Source organism: Macrotis lagotis, chromosome X (assembly GCF_037893015.1).
Source record: "Macrotis lagotis isolate mMagLag1 chromosome X, bilby.v1.9.chrom.fasta, whole genome shotgun sequence".
Lineage (NCBI taxonomy): Eukaryota > Metazoa > Chordata > Mammalia > Peramelemorphia > Peramelidae > Macrotis > Macrotis lagotis.
This window is the reverse complement of record NC_133666.1, coordinates 538,665,425-538,685,585: the sequence shown is the minus strand read 5'-3', so window position 1 is coordinate 538,685,585 and position 20,161 is coordinate 538,665,425.

Here is a 20,161-nt window from a genome sequence, read left to right as displayed (position 1 = left end):
CTGTGGGGGCCTAGACTGCGATCAGTATCTGAATTTTTTCAGACCCCCAGAGTCCTGTTCCAGAGGCAGAGGACAGAGCTCTGCAGTGTCTCTTCACTCCCCTCCCTCTGCTCAATGGGCTCATGTCCTGGGGGCTCCTGCTTACCGGCTCCCCCTGCTTCTGTTTCTGGATCTGGGCTGCAGAAAGACCATGCTACTTGCTGTGTACCCCGAGGGCTGGGCTCCATGTGCTCACTCCGGCAGAGGTCCCCCACTGTTCCCCCACTTTATGCCCGGTGCTCCCCGGGGTGTAGCTCAGGAGACTCCCCTGCTGCTGTGAGCTGGGGCTCCCAGTGCCCTGGGGCTGCCTCCAAGAGGCTGAAGTTCTTTCGCTCTGGCAGGCCACCCCTCCGGCAAGCCGCCTCTCTGACCCCGGGGAACAGAGTCTTTCTGCTCTTTTCTAGGTTACCTTGAGTAGGAGAACTGCCTCTCTGGGTCCCTTTGTGGGTTCTGTCTCTCTAAAGTTTAGTTAGAATCCTTAGTTTAGAAGTTTTATCAGAGAGCACCTAAGACTCAATCCTTTCTTGTAGCCATCTTCACTCCGCCCCCCCATGATTCTCATTTTTGATGGCACAAAGTTGGGAGGAATATTGAACACAAAGAAATACAAAGGCAAGATTTAACAATATATTGATAGGCTAGAACATCGGTCAACAATCTATGGTCTCTGGTCAAATTCAGTTTGTCACCAAGAAAAAGCAGGTCATAACTGAACTACAGGCCATAGTTTGTTGATTGCTGGGCTAGAACACTAAGCTAAAATGATTTAAATACAATTTAATAGGGATAAATGCAATTTCTTTTACATGGATTAAAAAAATCAACTTCATAATTATATCCTGGAGAAAATGTGACAAGACTCTGGGGGAAAAAAATGGGCCTTAGGAAGTACTGATACTCTTTGGAAGTCTTCAAGAAAGTATTGAATGACTTCTTGCTAGATATTTTCAGGGCCAGGTTGAATAACATGACTTCTCTGAAATTCTCTGATTCTATGATTACTTACTGCTTAATTCTGGATCCAACTCATTTGTCATGAATGACAGCATGGTATGGTAGAAAAACTGAATCTGGAGACAGGTAGCCTGGGATTAAAAAACAGCAGGTAAATTCCTTGTCCACTTAGGGTGTCAGTTCCTTCCACCATAAAATGAGGTAGATAATTGACATAAGCTCTAAGGTTGTTCCTTGCTCTAAATGCTAGGAACTCAAATAGAATACACTTTAATTTTCAGGAAATATATGACTAAAAATGAGCCAAGTCACTTCTGTCAGGGGAGTCAGAGATACTCTATGGATATACCTTGGGCTTCTTTGTTATTCACAAGATGTAAAAAGCTTTTAAAATCAATTTGATTTTTAAAATATTTTGTTAACTGTATTTCAATGTCATTTTTGTAATGATATGCATTTTATTTCAGGCATTTGAAATATTATTATAAAAGATCTTTGCCAGACTTCCAAAAGTATCTATGACATAAAAAATTAAAAACAAATAAATCAACCTTGAACTATAAAATGGTCTCCAGCAGATTGCATAGATTATTTGTTCTAGATCAATTAAAGTAGAAGGCAAGAATGGGCAACAATTTTCATGGATCTTGGAAATATCCAAATTGATAATCTCATGGATATATGACAAAATGACATATCATATTAGGCATATCTCTTTGGCTTGAATGTGTATTTTACTGATGAGTTTTTGCAGTTGTCTTCAATTAGCATATCATCTTCTGAAAATCATAGATCATAGAATCATAGATGGAGTTGAAAGGGCCCATAAAGGCCATCTAGTCCTGTCCATTCGTTTTTAAAAAAAAGAAGTAACAGAAGTCCAGAGAGGTTAGATTATCTTTCACAGGGAATAAGTGGAAGAGCCAGAATTCATACTCAGTCCTGTGACTTTCAAATCCAAGAATTTTTTTTCCAGTTGTCAACCAACAGAGGCAAGTAAACCTGAAGCAGCAAGGAACTCTGAGCAAGAGATAGGGGACAGTGTTCCAAACAAGTCAACCTGCCACCATTTATTTAGCAACTATCTCCCCAAGATACTAATAAGACAGTCCAGAACCAGAAGCCTTGGAAATAGCAGTGCATCCTAAATAATCAGGCCAACTTCCAACCTAGTCTCCTATAGTCATTATTGAAGGGAGATATCATTGTGGAATAGGGTCCATCTCTCTTCTCAACACTACCAACAACTGCTCGCCAATTACTACTCACAGGCAGATAGGCATAGGAGCCATTGGTCTTACTTCTATGCCAGCCATCACATTCAGCAAGTCCCTTGGAGAAGGGGCGGACAGATAATCCAGCCTAACTGAATCTCCCTAAAGGAGAAATAGAAAGCATCATGTTTCAGATAAGTTACACTCTAGCCAGTACCTTGACCACCTACCATTTCTTCTCAGACCCTGATATTCACATCCCACAAGACAATTCAAGAGCTTTGGAAATATATTTGTTCTAAGTCCAATGACTTAAGTTGCTATCCTGGGAAATAATTACTTTAGAGATGTAGTCTTGTAACTATGCTAGCAGATGCAAAAGTCACAGCTACTGAATATCCAAAAAGAAAAGTCCTTGACACCAAAGAGGCAAGGTCAAATAGTTAAAATTTAACTATTATTTTTTCAGTGGAAATGATATTAAAGAAGCAACATTAATATCTGTTTTGCTACTTACCCTAAATATCAAGGGACTTTTCCAAATCTGACTTGCTGCTCAAATCTTACATATGTGCTGCCTCACCCACTAAAATGTGAGCTCCTTGAAACCTTATATTATCTTGCTTTTCTATTTGTTTCCCCAGCAGTTAGCAATATATTCACTGTATGAAATAATAATGAAGTAGCAATGTCAAAAAAATTATTATAAATATAATTCCTTATTTTTAAAACTATTATGCATGATGATTTTTATGCCATTAGCAAGTACCCCTAGTATATCTACATCTCCTTAGTTAATACTCAAAAACCAGGGAAACCAGAGGACAAAGAATTTCTGTTGTTGCCTCTCACATTAATCCATATATAATTTGCCTTAGAGAAAGTTTATGTGAAGGGAAACAATAAGATTTCCCCTAGTTCTGTTAAGTCAAATGCTTTCCTAAAATTCCATAAATAATCAAAACAACAGGCTCATACATAGTCATTTATAGTTATAAAGATGGTTTCTGATAAAAATAAATCTTTTTACTTTTTATATTTTAATCATGTGTGACCTTGAATACCATACAGCATTGTCACCAAGATTTAATAGAGGTAAGAAATGCCATATGGATAACCAGTTAATGACATCTTCTCATGCATATCTTTTTAGTAAAAATACACTTTGTATCCTTTTCATTTTTTTTGGAATTCACAAGAGAATTGGCCCCTTTAGTGATTATAAAATTTTTATTATACCATGAAATGTTATTTCTTGTTACCTTTAAGTGTACAATAGAGAAAACTCCATCACTTCCATTATTTGTCTGCTCAAAAAGAATCTTTGAACCATCTTTGGGTTCTTTATGAATTTTGGTTTCAAATGGAATTTTGTAATTTAAATGTTAATGCAAATATAACTCATTTCTTTCATTTAGGTATCAATTGGATATTTATTGAACTTACAGTGCATGTGCCCTCAATTAAATAAATATTAATGGTTTTAAAAGTAGGTAAAGTTTAACACCTTCTGCTCTATTTTTCACAACTCTGCCAACATTACTTAACATATGCAATTAGAATTTCAGGATGGCATAATGGAAAAATAAAGAAATTTTGGCTCAAATCCTACCTCTGATGATTACTGGTTATGCAGTTACCATGGAATAGCAAATTAATCTATTTGGACTTCATTTTTCACTCCCATAAAAATCAAAGAAAAAGTAGTTAATTCTTACCTCACAAAGATGTTCTCATGATCAATTGAGATAATGAACATGTTAGACACACTGTAAATTTTAAAGTGTTTTATAACTGTTTCATGAGTTGTCATGTAACAAAGAAATCACGATCCCCTTTGGCTATGTGGTCTTCAGAGGATCTATGTACTTTCGATTATTAAGTCATTGATATCAAACATCATCATAGTTGACCTTTACATTGTACTTCCAGATTTATAATGTATCTCAGATGAAATTTATTATTGCTAATATCAGAGATTGAACTCTTGAAGATACAGTCTTCAAGAAGTCAATTACCTTTAAATAGCAATAAAGCATCAGAATAGCACATTAGTAGAAGAATAATACTAATAATCATTTATATTATTTTAGATAGTAATAATCCTTTACCATTTATAGCACGTAGTAATTTTCAAAATTATATTTTATAAATTTTCTTTCCTAAAAATCTTTCCATTTTTTCTTCCTGAAATCTTTTTAGCTACTTAATGTTTCCTCTTCCTGAAATTTTTTTAGTTATTTAAATTTATTCAACCAATAAGTACTTATGAAATACCTATTATGGTCTCAACACTATTATAGACAGCAATGATACAAATACAAATACAAAATATGAAATGGGCCCTACTTAAAAGAGCTTACATTTTTCCCTTATTTTATTTCTTTTATAATATTTTTTATTATAAATTTAAAGAACATCAAAAAAGAACACTGATCTTTACTATATACAGATTACTTTAATAAAAATATTATAAATTTAACATATTTCTTTCAAAATCATCCCTTTTGTCTGTTTTCTTTGATTCACTTATCTGTAGTTTTATTTATTTTTCCTTCCAGGCAGTTTTAGATTCCTCAAGGTGCCCTCTTATTTTTTCCCATTTCAGGAACCCTTTTGCTACCCCCTGAATTCTTCCCACCCCCCAAAGGGTTAAAAAAATGGAATCTTTGTAACAGGTAGGCATAATCAAATCAAAACAAATCCACAAAATGATCCAGTCCAAAAATGTATGGCTCATTCTAGATTTCACCCTTTAGTTATGAGGTTGCATCTATCAACAGCAATCTTTTAAAGTTGTAGTTGTTCCCCACCTCAATCAGAATTCTTGAGTCTTTCCAATTTTTTTCAATGTTTCAAGAATCAGTCTTTTTTTCCCTTTGTGGTATATTGCAAAAAATAATTAATTAATCAATCAATCAGTCAATTTATTTATTTATTAATTATATTTCCAGTTTACATATAAGAAAACAAACTGAGAATTTCATAATGTCATCAAGATCTCAGTAAATAGTAAACTGGGGCTAAAAGAAATTTCTTGTTAAATGTTACTTTCCATGAAAACATTCTTCTGCAAGCACTATAATTCATTTTAGCTAGAATCTCATCAGTGTGGGTATTCCCTTTGGTTGTAGAGGTTGTAACCCATCCACATTCTTTCATTTTATGTACTTCTTGTCAGCTTTCTCTTATAAATTCTACTTAATCAACATACTTGAGACCTTCCTCTGTTTCTGGTAATAATTCAAGGATAAGAGAGTAACACTTGGATTATCCATTTATTATTGCTTCTCATTTGTGCACTTCTTTGCTCTTTTGTTCTTTAAGTCACTTTTTATCTGATAGTTGTCATTAACAATAAACTGCAGCTTCAGGGCAGCTAGGTGGTGCAGTCTATAGAGTACTGGCCCTGGAGTCAAGAGCTTTAGTTCAAATCCAGCCTCAGACATTTAATAATTGCCTACCTGTGTGGCCTTGGGCAAGCCACTTAACCCCATTGCCTTGTAAAAATAAATAAATAAATAAAAACCTAAAAAAATAAAAAATAAATAAACTGCAGCTTCTGAGACCCACTGTTAGTCTTTCCATCCCCTTTTGAATTACTTGTGATATTTTTTGTATAGAAATTTAAAAACATCAGAATGTGATTGTTTTCTGTTAAGCATTAAGAAGATATTGAATTGGAATAAAAATCAAGATGGAACAGTAATATTGACTCAGTTCTTTTATTTCATAACAATATCTTCTGTAGAAGCAATAACTACCACTGATTTAATTATAATATAAGACAAAAAGACAATTATTTTATTTAATTATCTTGTGTTAATATTGAACTGTGCCTATGTGTGTTTCCGCATCAATTAAATTATAAACTACTTGAGGACTGAGATAACATTTTATTGCATCACTCAAAAATATTTTACTTACTAATATAATTACCGACATCTGATAAATATGTGTTGAATGACTGAGGGTAAGGTTAGAAGAACACAGGTGCTTAGACTAAACTCTAAAGATTTTACCTTACTACCTTGATATATAAATCAAAAATAGCAGAGGCATGTTATTTTTATAATCATAAATATTTGTGAGCAAAATATTGTGGAAATAACTCCAGAGAATTTTTATTAAATAAAAAAATGAATTTGCTCTTTACCAGGATTCTGTATCTGATCAATGGAGAGAGTAGAGGGTGAGGAAGTGTTATTTTCTTTCAGGAAATCAGAAAATGTGGACCCAATCACACATAATATCATGTTACAGGTGTAAAACTGAAGACCATTGAAGGGAGAAGGTGAATCCAATTATTTTACTGGTGTAAATATTCTTAATGAGGAGATTTCTCAGACAAAGCAGACTATCATATGCTCCGCAACTTGAAAAGTTCACAGTCTTTTTTTTTTTAGGGTTTTGCAAGGCAAATGGGGTTAAGTGGCTTGCCCAAGGCCACACAGCTAGGTAATTATTAAGTGTCTGAGACTGGATTTGAACCCAGGTACTACTGACTCCAGGGCCGGTGCTTTATCCACTACGCTACTTAGCCACCCAGTTTGCAGTCTTATAGCTAGTCTTATATAACCACCCCCTCTTCCAGATAGTTTGCTATGAATACATAGACAAATAAAGAAGAGTAAAGGTAAAAACCAGAATGTTGCAGTTTTACATTCGTTTTTACAATGACCTGAGTTCATATATGTTAAAAACAAAGCCAGAGCTCCAAATTAACCTCATAAAATTTTAAATCCTTTTTTTTCCTCCCTCAATGTCTTGTTCCACATGACATTTTCATATAACCGCCTGAAGGATTAAGATCCATGGTATGATAATAAGGCAGGAGTACATGGGTATGCCTTCAAAGCAAGTCTAGTGACTGTCTCAACATTCACTGGGGTGGGGGGCAGGCGGGGGAGGGTGTCTGTCCATAAACTAGCTCATTGCATTCCTCAAGTGACAGAGTGAACATCTTGTAAAAGACCTTCAATTTTACTGGAGCCTGAGTTTTTTTGTATCCCCTCCAAGAGTTCTGTTTAAACAGATGCAGCACAGATGTGACCACATCTGCCAGGTCAACACAATTCTGCCATTACCATACCCTTTTTATGACTGTGTTTTCTGACATCTAATTGTTAAGCAAGAACTCTTGCCTAGAAGACGCTTGGTGCATTGCATCAAGTGATATACTTCCACTTGCTTCTCATTTCCTTCTAATAAGTGTTTTCACATGTGTTCATTGGAAATGTTTCAGTGCCCATGGTTACTTTTTGTTTGATTTAGAAATAGCTATTAAGTTCTCATTAGCTTTTAAGCAAGTAGTTTCCTACCTTGGTGTAAGAAGCAGGTTGAAATAAAGTGGTTTATCACCTGGACTTTTTCTTCTTGAAGAGCTTTTGCAGCTCCTTCCAGATTACAACATCGAACAGTAACAGGCACCCATTCATTTCTGAGCTCTTGCTCTAGAACAGAAGTAATCAACATGAAGTCCACAAAGCCCAGTCTACCCACCCACCTATAAGCTGCCTGCAATTAGTTTGTGATCTGTGAACTTTGATGAGGAAAAAAAAATTACACCTTTTCCCTCCAACTCATGAACACACTAACTTCTAATACAATTTGTCATTTTCCCTAGTTATGAATGTAAACCATGAGGTATAGGAATTCAAGGCTTCACCAGATTGCCAAGGAGTCCATGAATCAAACAAAAAAAAAAGACTGAGGAACCCTGATCCAGAACTACTTACCTTAATTCCTCATTAGTAGTAAAATTCTTTCATTATTCAATGTTTCAGTGGTATATGTATATATAGGTATTGGAGGAAGGGGTAGATCTATGAATTCATCAGATAGTGAACTCATGGTATGAAAATTTCCTCAACAATCAACATTGTCTCTAATTAATAGTCTTAGAGAATCAATCGGAACAAAAAGGGAGTCAGTGATTTGCTCATGATCACACATAAATTGTGTTAGAATTTAGAGTTGTCTTCTTCAAAGGAAGGCCAACTGACTATCCTGTAGTTTAAATAGCCTGCCATTCCCATATAGAATGGATATAGGCATAAAGATATGGATTTTAATTGGGTGCGTGGGAGAGGGAGTATGTGTCCATGCTGGCTATCTGATATATTTATTAGGCGTTATGGATGTGTGTATTGAGGGTATTGAGCATTAGATAGTTTCAAATTTACAAATCTCAAAGTATTAGTTTTAAATTACATGCTCATATAATCTGTCAATAAAAAGTTAACTTCTCAATTTTTATTTTAAACATTTGTAAAAACACTGGATTTAATCAAATTATCCAACTGTTTTATTAGCCAGAAAAAATTTATGAGAAACATGAAAAGTCTTTACAAAGTCTGTAACACAGACCTCCTGAACTTTTTCCCCAATCACATTGGATTAATAAGATTACCACCAGTGTATAGATTATGCTAGTAAATCCTGAAGAATGGAGGGGGTGTATGCCATTTTACTGTGTCCTAGAAATTCAGTCAGCATGTGGTGACAATCCAGGCTTTACCTAGTTCAATAACAGAGTTTTCAGTTCTGATACAGCTCTGAAAGAGTGGAGTCCAACAGATCAGACTACACTATGGGATGCAGTAAAAGCCATCTAATATTTATTAAGATAGTCTATGTGATGAAAAGGGTCTGAAATCATATGTTACACAAACAACTTTAGATCAAGATGAAGATAGTAATGCAAGAAAATACAGAGGAAAGCATGGTACTTATGCTTTGCTTCCTGGAGTCAATTATGTGATATCTTCTCTGATTTGTTTTCTTTAGTTTTTCCTTGCATACTAATGAAGCAGGTTTTCAAATACAGTAACCATCCATATGTCTAAGAGGAAAAAGAATTACTTATTGGAAAAGTACAACACATTTTTCAATCATTAAAAAAATATTTTTTCCCTTTAAAGTTTCTTTTAAAACAATGAGCATCTATCCAATTCTTGAACACCTGATTTCAGGCCAGAAGATTAGTAACCTTGCCTTGGAGCTGTTAACTTAATAAGCATGAACTGGGGATGTCCTTCTACTAACAAAAGGAAAACAAGGGAAGGATTGACGTTTTAAATATTCTGCCCTGCTATAATAATCCAACACGGAAGTTTATTTGAAACAGACTCCTAGTTCAACAAAACTGAAAAGATCTAAGAGGGCTGAGCTAAGGGGGCCTAGTGAGTCGTTCTCACACAACGGCATCTGTGGCAATCAGCTCTCAGAAGAATTCTGGCCTTCTAATGTCTTCCCCCATGGAGGCCAATTCTACTTCCAAGTTTCCAAGCATGATATTTGAAAAGTGTCTCCTCCTTTGACAGCTGTGAAATGCCATAATAGTTACAATATCATATGCTGGGAGTCTTCCAGATGTCTTAACACAGTGGTAGGTCCATTCCTAAAGACAGGCGAAAAGAGAGAGCCTAACATAAAATATATAGGAACTTCTTCATCTCTAGTACCTTGTAAATGCCCATTGCTTGAGATGGGGCCTCTAAGCTGTTTGTCAAATGAGTTTTTCTTTCCTAGGTTTAAGACCTAGGTAAAATTTAAACACTCTGATTTCCCCAGAGCACCTTAACCTATAGTATAGTTTCCTATCCATCATGTGTCTGAACTGAGAAGGCTAAAAGAAACTCAAAATCATTTAACTCCATCCTTTTGCCCTCAGGAAGAGAAATAATAAAACTATTCTGGTCACATAAGACACTTTGTATCATTTAGGTTTCCTGTGTGGGGGGAGATATTTGGTTTTTTTCCTTTTCAGATGTATATATTCAATGTTTCTTAATTCTATAAAATTATGGAACAATGTCAGATTACTAAAGTAATCTGGTTCCTAATGGAAGTTTCCAACTGATTTTTTTTAGACTTCTTAAATAAAACTAAAATCTAAAAAACAAATTCCCTTTCCCCAAATTACCCAGAAGACTATTATTTCCTATTTTACTTGCACAGGTCATTCCCCAACTGAATGTATTTTCTCCTGGCAGTCTTAATTTTCCTCATTTACCTCCTGAATAATGTCTTTCCTGTCATTTTAGTGATTCCTATCATTCTCCAAATTTCTTTGTATTGATTCTTATTATGTTTTTAAATTGATCATAAACAAGCACATTGTTTACATTGTTTTTAACCTAGTAAAATCTAAGTTCCTTAAGGGCAAGAGCTGCCTAATTTGTTTTCTTTGGATTCCCCACTAGAACAAAGTAGGTGATTGTTACATGTTTATATTAATGAATTGAATTGAATTTCAACTTGATTCTGTCTAAGCAGTATCCATATCTAGCCTTGATTCTTAATTTCAAACTTCTATAGGAGTTGAGAGAGAAAGATAAAATATAGATATTTGTCATTAAGGATTGCACCTGAAAAGAAATCAGATGTGACTTAAGAGAGATACTGAAGAAGTTAGCAGGAACATGAAACAATTTTTCTAACTCCTCTGGGCTAAAGGTAAAACAAGGGAAGAGTTGAATCAAATAGATATCATCGTTTGGAAATTGCTTATAAAGATGTAGATGACAATCTAACCATGTCTACCAGGGACAACTTATCTACATTTTCCAATGAGTTTACCAAAAATACTAGAGAGATCAATCAAGGGTACATATAGAAAGATTTGCCTTGAAAATGAAAAAGGTTACCAATTCACATAAGACTGGAGTGAAAGAGAAAATTGCAGTGGAGGTGTGATTATTATTGACTATTGAAGATGCCTGAGTGACATAATATGAGGAAGAACGGAGAAGAGGATTTCTACAAATGACTTTATTTTTTGGATGGAATATGTAAAAATATCCTCAACAGTGGGGTGAAGAAGTTCTATGGCAGACTTAAGAGATTAAATGGTTTGAAATAATTCTGTGTAGAGTGGGATAGCAAATCAATCAGAGAGGAATTGAAGATTTGCCTTACTGAAGTGAAGCTCTAGTTGAAATTTTAGATAGCAAAAATTTGGTAGTGGATCTGGTTAGCATGATTTTTCAATTTCCTCAAAGTCTGTTTGGCAACATATAAAAAGGAGAGAAGAAGGCAGATGCTAAGAGAAATCTACCATTCCTAAGGGGAAAAAAACAAAAAAAAGATGACTAAAAGATTAAGGTCAGATTATGGAACAAGGGTAGTAACACCAACAGAACTAGGAAAATTAAAAGAACATATTAAGAACATGTTTAACCATAGTGACAATGACCACTCCTCCAAATATCTGTTTATTGCAAATATTCTTTGTATAAGCATCTTGAGCATGTATATTTATTAATATATATTATGTATATTATATTACTACATATATAATATATTTATATATTCAAATTATATATAAGCACATAAGTAAAACAACATGTTACTTATCTATAGAACAAGAAAGGTACTGCAGGAATTCTTGGGGTAATATCAATTTAAAAATTATTGAACAAGTTATCCCAAAGCACAACAAGATATATACTATTATCTTAGTTTTCATAAAAATTTTGACTCAATTCCTCATAGCAATTCTTACATACACAGCAAAAATATAAAATAGAACCAAGTATAGTGAGAACACTAGAGACTTAATGGACTTTTGGAAAAATATTTGTCTATTTAAAACATATAACCAAACATTATATTAAAGAAATTGATATAAGATATGACACATTTATAAAGGGATTTTATATTCATTTCTTCAGGGAGATGATTAAAGTTGGTCAATAAACATTAATTAAACCCTTACTTTGTGCTAGACTAAGTACTGGGGAAAAAAAGAAAAGGAAAAGTAATACTTGGCCTTGAGTAACATACATTCTAATGGAAGTGACAGCATTTAAATATCTAGGTTCTTGAAATTTATAGATTATATGAAAGTAATCTGAAAAGGGAAGATATAAGCAGCTAGGCAGACTGGGAAAGGTTTCCTAAAGAAGATGATTTTTAATTTCATCTTAAAGGAAGTCAAGGAAGAAACTATAAACTGGAGATAACCAGTGGAAAGACAAAGTTAGGAGGTACTGTATTATCTATTCAGCAATTGCAAGTAGGAAAGTATAATAGTTGGATCATAGAGTGAAAGTGATGAAAGCGAATGTAGATTAGAAAGGGTGATGGTATAAGGAACTTTAAGTGACAAATCTAAGACAATATTTTGTCTTTGAGAAAATAAGGATTTAGGGGATTAATTTAAGTGGGAGTAGGTGGGATGACATAGGCCTACACATGAGGAAAATCATTTTGGCAGTTGAGTGGATGTTAGATTGAAGAATGTACAGAAATGAAATCAGTTTGGAGGGTATTATAATAGCTCAAGGTGAGAGGTGCTGAGTGCCTGAATTAAGGTTGTGATTGAAGAGAGAAAGATTTAGCAAAGTATTGGATACATGGATTAGCTAGAGAGGAATCTAAGATGTCCTCAGTCTATGAACTTGTATGATAGAGAAAATGGTAATGCCCTAAATCAGGGCTATCCAACTTTACTTTCAAAAGTCTTGCTTGAAACAATAGACAATATATTTTGATTTGCCATTTTAGTGAGAGCTCTGACATAACTCGACTTCATTTACTAAGACATTTAGTAAACCCATAAGTGGCCTGCATAAAATCATCCTATGGTTCCACAGGGCCACATTTAGAACAGCCCTACCCTAAATAATAACAGGGAAACTGAAGTTTGAGATGTCTAAAAAAGGAGTAATGATGAATAGCCAGAGCTCAGGAGAGAACTGGATTTTTAGAAATGGCAATCAACTCTTTCTAGCTTTAAATGCATTACCATCTCTCTCTTTAGGTTCCAATTGCAGGTGACAGATCAAAAAAAAATTATTAATTGCTTGATTCATATGGATGATATCCAGCTACACCACAAAACACATTAAATATCTTGTAGAATTTTTTCAAATAATATCAAATTGTCACTTGAACTTGAAATTCTTCCTATACTTCAAAAAAAAATAGAAGGCTTCAATCAGGCTATCACATGATGTAAGTGAATGAAGGCAATAATTATACATACCTTGTAACCTCCAGGCAAGACACATTAAGAATTAAGATAAAAAGGGAAAAAATGTGTTCAGAGACTATTATTCTGAAATAAAATATGCATAGGGAAAATATATTCAATCAATACCCATATAAGCAATTCCAGTCATAATTCTAAAATTGAACCATAACATCTTTAGAAAGTCTTAAAAATGTATAATTTTAACAGAACAATAAGATCTCAATACTTAATACATCAATAAAATGAAAGAATATTGAAATACATTTGTGAGATGAGAGATCAACAACAAAATATCTACAGAAATTTTGCCTGAAGGAACAGACATCCTTTCACTAATTAATAGTAAATACTGATAACAAGTTAATGACATTAGATTTGGCAAATATTGCCAAAAATGCCTTATTTTGGATAGAATTTATGAAATGACTAAGTTTCAAGAGTGAGATTCAAAAGATTTCCAGGGTCATATTTACATGGACTAAGTTATAAACAGATTAACAAAGAAGTGTTGAGCAAATGGTTGTGTTACATAGATTTGGTTGTAGAAATTAAGGAATCTGCAGTGGTAGTTAGCACCAGATTATTCTCAACAGAACCTAAAGAATTGCTATCCTTGAGGATTTTGGACTTTATTCAATTTCCTTCTTTGTTTCCCATGATTTAAGTCAATACCCAAATTATTTTCTCAAAACACCCCCCTCATTATAGCTAATATTTAAACCTTCTGATTCGTCTTTTTTATAGGTAATGGATTAAAAACAATCTGGGGATAAATTATTATCCTGATACTATTTTTTGATGTTCAATGGCCTATTGACTATTGCAGAGTGAATGAAATATCTTTCTTTTGGAGTTGAATAAAAAGCATTAAAATGGAAGCTCATCCATAATGTTATTGAAAGAATTTAGTATAAAAAAGTAGGCTGGATACCAGGATTCATTAAAGTACCTTATATTCCCACACAATTTCAATCTTTTTATATTTTCAAATTTCCTGAGGATATTGAGGTCCACTGGATCCTCCTCTTTGTATTTTTTAAATTTATTTATTTATTTTTATCATATGCACTTGCACATTTTAAACTACAAAATTTCCTTCCACCCTCCCTTCCCACTCCCTTCCCATCAGCCATGAATAGTCAGGTTAGATTTGTACATACATATCTTGATAAACATATTTAGAAATTAGTATTAGTTACTTTTGGTATGAGGAATTAGGATTAAGGGAAAGAGATACATAAGAGATACTTTTTATAAAGTGCTCATCAAATTCTGAAGGGCAGTTTTTTTTGGTATGTGTGTTTTGTTTTATTTTGTTTTTCTTCCTCTGAATGGGAATAACAATCCATAGCCAGTCTAAAACAGTAATCCTAGCTCTCTGAACTACTGAGAGAAGCTGCTTCCATCAAGTTTGTTCATCTCACAATGTTGCTGTTGATGTGTTCATTGTTCTCTTGGTTCTACTTCCTTCTCTCAGCATCAGATCCGGCAGGTCATTCATTCACTGCTGCTCTAGAGTCAGACCGTTTATGGTTTCTTATAGACCAATAGTATTCCATAGTATTCATGTATTCATAACTTGTTCCCTAATTGACAGGAATTTCAATCTTTTTAGAAAACTTCCTATACTGAAATTCTCTTTTTCATGTAAGATGTACATAGAGAGTTCATGAGAGAGCAAAACCATTGTTCTAAAGACTTTATAAATAAATAATATGTCCAGGTATTAGAGGAAAATCAATTTGATCTATTATAATGCTCTACTTCCAGGATATTTTCCTGGATGATTTATCTAGGTTAACTTTTGATAATTGTATATTGCAAAAACAATTGACATTTGCCAGTCCATGAGACATAGAAAGATTTAATCACATAGTTATTGTTACCATAGTGGGATAGTGCTAGGTATTCAGTTGATAGTGTGTTTATAGCCTTAGGTGATGTGTTTCACTCTCTTTAACATTTCTTTACATAATCAATGAAAAGCAGATTGAAGCACATGTGCTGACCAAAAAACATTTTAATATGAAGCAATATCAATCAACAAACATTAATTAACTACTATGTGCCAGGTCCTGGGGATACAAGTATAAAGAATAATCTCTACTTCAAAGAGTTTATATTCTAATGGTAGATAAAGGAATATAGGCTATACATATATGTACAGCATGAATATAAAGTAAAAACAAATAAATTCATAATAGGTTAATGCAAGATAATTTGGAATGGTGGGCACCCACATTTTGGAAATCAGAAAAAGTTTCACGAATAAGAATACATGAAAAGGACATTTTAAAAAAATTAATATTTTATTCCCCCCCATTTACATTTAAAAAAAATTTTCAACATTTGTTTTAAAAATTGAATTCCAGAGAGGTTAGGTGGTGCAATGGATAGAGCACTGGCCTTGGAGTCAGGAGTACCTGAGTTCAAATCCAGCCTCAGACACTTAATAATTACCTAGCTGTGCGACCTTGGGCAAGCCACTTAAACCCATTTGCCTTACAAAAACCTAAAAAAAATTGAATTCCAAATTATTTTCCTTCCTCCTAAACCTCACTGAGAAAGCAAGCAATTTTGGGGCAGCTGGGTGGTGCAGTGGATAGCACCCTGGCCCTGGAGTCAGGAGGAACTGAGTTCAAATTCAACCTCAGACACTTAATAGTTACCTAGCTGTGTGACCTAGGGCAAGTCACTTAACCCCATTGCCTTGCCAAAAAAAAAAAGATAAAGCAAGAAATTTCATAAAGATTCTATATGTATAGTAATATGATTTCCTTATTAATCATATCATAAGAGAAAATGTAGACCAAAATAAAAAAACAAGAAATATAAAATCAAAAAAGATTCACTTCAATCTGTATTCAGATTCTATCAGTACATTCTCTGGGGATAGATGTCTTTCAGAGTTGTCTTGGATCATTTGCTGAAAATAACTGTCATTCATAACTGTTCAACTTATGATGTTGCTATTTCTATATACAATGTTCCTCTGGTTCTACTTATTTACCTTTGCATCAGTTTATTTAAGTCATTTCAGGTTTTTCTGAGAGCATCCAGGTCATCATTTCTTATAGCACAATAGTATTCTATCACATTTGTAAATCACAAACTGTTCATCCATTCCCCAATCCAATCTCTTGTCATCAGAAAAGATCTACTATAAAATATTTGGACAAAGGTCCAAATTACACTAAATGATGATTAAATCAATTCAAAACTCCACAAACAGTGAAGCAGTGATTCAATTTTCTCATATCCTCTCCAAGAGCTGTCACCTTCCCTCTCTGGATTAACCAATCTAACAGATGTGAAGTAGTAATTCAGAATTGTTCTAATTTACATCTCTCCAATCAAAAGTGATTTAAAGTACTTTTTCATGTGGGTAAAGATAGCTTTGATTACTTCATCTGAAAACTGACCATATATTTTGATCATCTGTCTAATGGAGTATGGCGCTTATTTTTATAACTGTCATTTAAATATAGAAACATGCTTTAGAATTTTTTTCACAGTTATGATTGCTAACTATATTTCCGTTCATTCTATTTCTCTCCCTATTTAATCTACTATCTCTCCTTTCCCCCTGTTCCTTCTGTGTACTGCTTCTGAGTTCTGCTTGGTCACTGCCACCTTTATGGCCTTCTCCTCTTCCTTTCCTGTAGGGCAGTTCCCCCTTTTTTGGGGGGGGGAATTTCTTTTTTTGCAAGACAATGAGGTTAAGTGACTTGTTCTTGGGGATACACATAGAAAAAGTGAGATAGTCCCTGCTTTTAAAGAACTAACTTTCTAATAACTAGAGAACACAAAGAAAGAAAGTTTGACTGCAGAGAAAAATAGAACAACTCAAATGTCTGGGGGGTGCAGTGATGAGGCATATGGCTAGATAATTATTAGGTATCTGTGGTCAAATTTGAATTTAGGTCCTACTGACTCCAGGACTGGTGCTCTATCCACTGCAGCACCTAGCTGCCCCCCCCCGTAGTGTACTTTCTATAACCTATTGAGAGTAATCATTATTCCCTTTTTGAGCCAATTCCAATAAGAGTAAGTTTCATTCATTTCTTATTGCCTCACCAGTCTTTATCTCTACTATAAAAGCTCTTTCTTATCTTTTTTTTTATGTGTGACAATTTATCCTATTCTAAATCTCTCCTTTCTGGTATCTTAATTCTGTATTGGTTCACTTTGATTGAATTCCATTTCTCATCCCTCATCCCTTAATTTTATCTTTTAAGATATCATTCCATGATATTCAACACACACACACACACACACACACACACACACACACACATCTGGGCCTTCAGTCCATGTATAACTTCCCTAATAAAGAGAAATTTCATATGAGTTATCCATGAAGGAATGTAGATATTTTAAACTTATTAAGTCTCTTGATTTTCCATTCTTATTTACCATATTAATTCTCTTGAGTCTTATACTTGGAAGTCAAATTTTCTAATCAGGTCTGTTTTTGTTTTTGGTTTTTTATCATGAATGCTTGAAAGTCCTTTGTCCATTTAATGTCCTTTTCCTTCCTGAAGGACTATGGTCAGTTTTGCATGGTAGGTAGGTGCTTCTTGATAGTGATCTAAACTATTTTGCCTTCTGAAATATCAAATTCCCGTCCCTCTGATCCTTTAACATAGAAGCTGATAAATTTTGTTATCTTGAGGTGACTTTTTTGACTGCTTGTAATATTCTTTCTGTGAATTAAGAATTCTGGAATTTGGCTTTAATATTCCTGGAAGTTTTCATTTGGGGATCTCTGTCAAGAAGTGATTGGTGGATTAACCCATTTCTAGAATTTTAGAAAAGTTTTCTATGATAATTTCTTGAAAGATGATGTCTAGGTTCTTTTTTTGTTCATGGCTTTCAGGAATAATTTTTATATGTTTCTCTTGGATCTCTCTTTCAGATCACTTTCCCCCCCAATAAGATATTTTACATTGTCTTCTTTTTTTATGGTTTTGTTTTTGTTTTAATGCTTCTTAATGTCTCAAGGAGTAATTAGCTTCCATTTGCTAAATTCTAATTTTTAGGGAATTCTTTTTGATGGTGAGGTTTTGTACCTTTTTAATTTGATTAATTCTATTTTTTTAAGGAATTCTTCAGAGAAATTTTGGGCCTCTTTTTCCATTTGGTCATTTCTACTTTTCAAGACATTCTCCTCATTAGTAGTTTATACTTTTTTAACATTTGTTCTAATATGTTTTAAGGTGTTATTTCTTTTAATATTTTTGTGCCACCTTTACTAAAAAGTTGATACATTTAAAATTATTTCCTTAAATTATTTCCTTTTTTCCCTCTATATTGCTTATTTGACTTTTAAAATTCCTTTTAAGCTCTTTAATGGTTTGAGATCAATTCAATTTTTTTGTTAAGGGTTTGAATATAGTAGTTCTGAATTTGCTATCTTCTGAGTTTGTGTTTTGATCTTTCCTTGAAATTGACATTCTATAGTGCCAGATTTTTTTCCTGATATTTTCTCATTTTCCAGTATGTCTTGAGTTTTAATTATTCCAAGTACAGTGAAGATTCAGAGTTTTTTCCAGATACTTCAAGGCACTTCTAAGTTTTCAGTTCTTCCATTATGGTATGTATGATCTAAGCAGAGTATGTTTACTACTCTGTGAGTGTCCACCAAGCACTCTTTTCTCATCTGGAGCTGTGACAAGGGTGCCTACTCTACTATTTCCCAAGCTTTGGTGAATCAGTGCTCCTCCTCACACTATACGCACAGGATGGTGACCAGGATCTGAGAATGGGCTAAGCAATAAAGTACTTCCTCCAGTGCCACTGAAAACATATAATTTCTTTCTGACCAGTTGTTCAAAGCCCTTACAGTCTGCAGGTTGAAAGTTCTAGAAATGACTTTTGCTGCTGCTGATTCAAATTTACTCCTGAAGCTTTGAACTGGTGTACCCTGCACTAGACTGAGTTCCTCTCTCAACCTACTGTGGCAAACTTTTCTTGCCAACCTTATAAACTGCTTTAGGCTAGGAGAATTTTTACCCATCCTTTTGTGGGTTTTATTACTCCATATTTGGTTTTAGAGCATTTTTAAAAGTCTTTGGAGGAATTTGGGTAATAGTTCAAGCAAGTCCCTGTCTTTTCTCTGCCATCTTGACTGCTCTCCAGAAAAGCATTTTTTACGAGCTTACTAGGTGCCAACTGCTCTGGGGATACATAGAAAAAAATATATATATAGTCCCTGCTTTCAAAGAAATAATTTTCTAATTATTAGAGACAACATATGAAAGAAAGTTCAACTGCAGGGAGCACAGAAAGACTCAAATGTCTAAGTGCTGCAGTGATGAGGTATATGGCTAGGCTTGAAGGTCTTTAGATGATTTGAATAATTAAGATGCCAGTGCAGAGGACTGAAGAGAATAGAAGTGGAAAAATGTTAAAACCTGGAGAATTTGAGGAGATGGTACCAGGAAAAATGAATAAAATGTACTTTGTGGTCCTCCCTCTCAAATCAGGAAATGAATAGTGAGACTATCATGTCATTAAAATCCTTGAAGAGTCTAGCATTCCAGCCAAAGGAAAAGGCAAGGAGGTAGGACTTCCCTGATGGTGGTGGTGTAATTCTTGCCCAACTGTCAAGGGATTCTTCTGGGGCAGCCAATCCTGGCAGAGTGGGGAGAGAATGGTTAAGCTTCCCAGTGTGGTTAGGCTTCCCAACTACCCTTTGCTATTAGAATGCATCTTAAAGGAAGAAAGGAATTCTATTAAGCAGAAGTAAATAGAAAGTATACTCTAAACATGAGCGACAACCAATGAAAAGAATAGAGACAAGATGCAGAATGTTATTTGTTCATTTGTGATGAACATAGAAAAGACTAATTTCACTGAATTCTAGAGGTTGAGACTGAAGTTACATACTATGAAGTTTAAAAGGAAAGTTAAGATAAAACTTTTGAAGAACTTTCCCATTTGAACAGAGGTACTTCTATTTTATCACAGA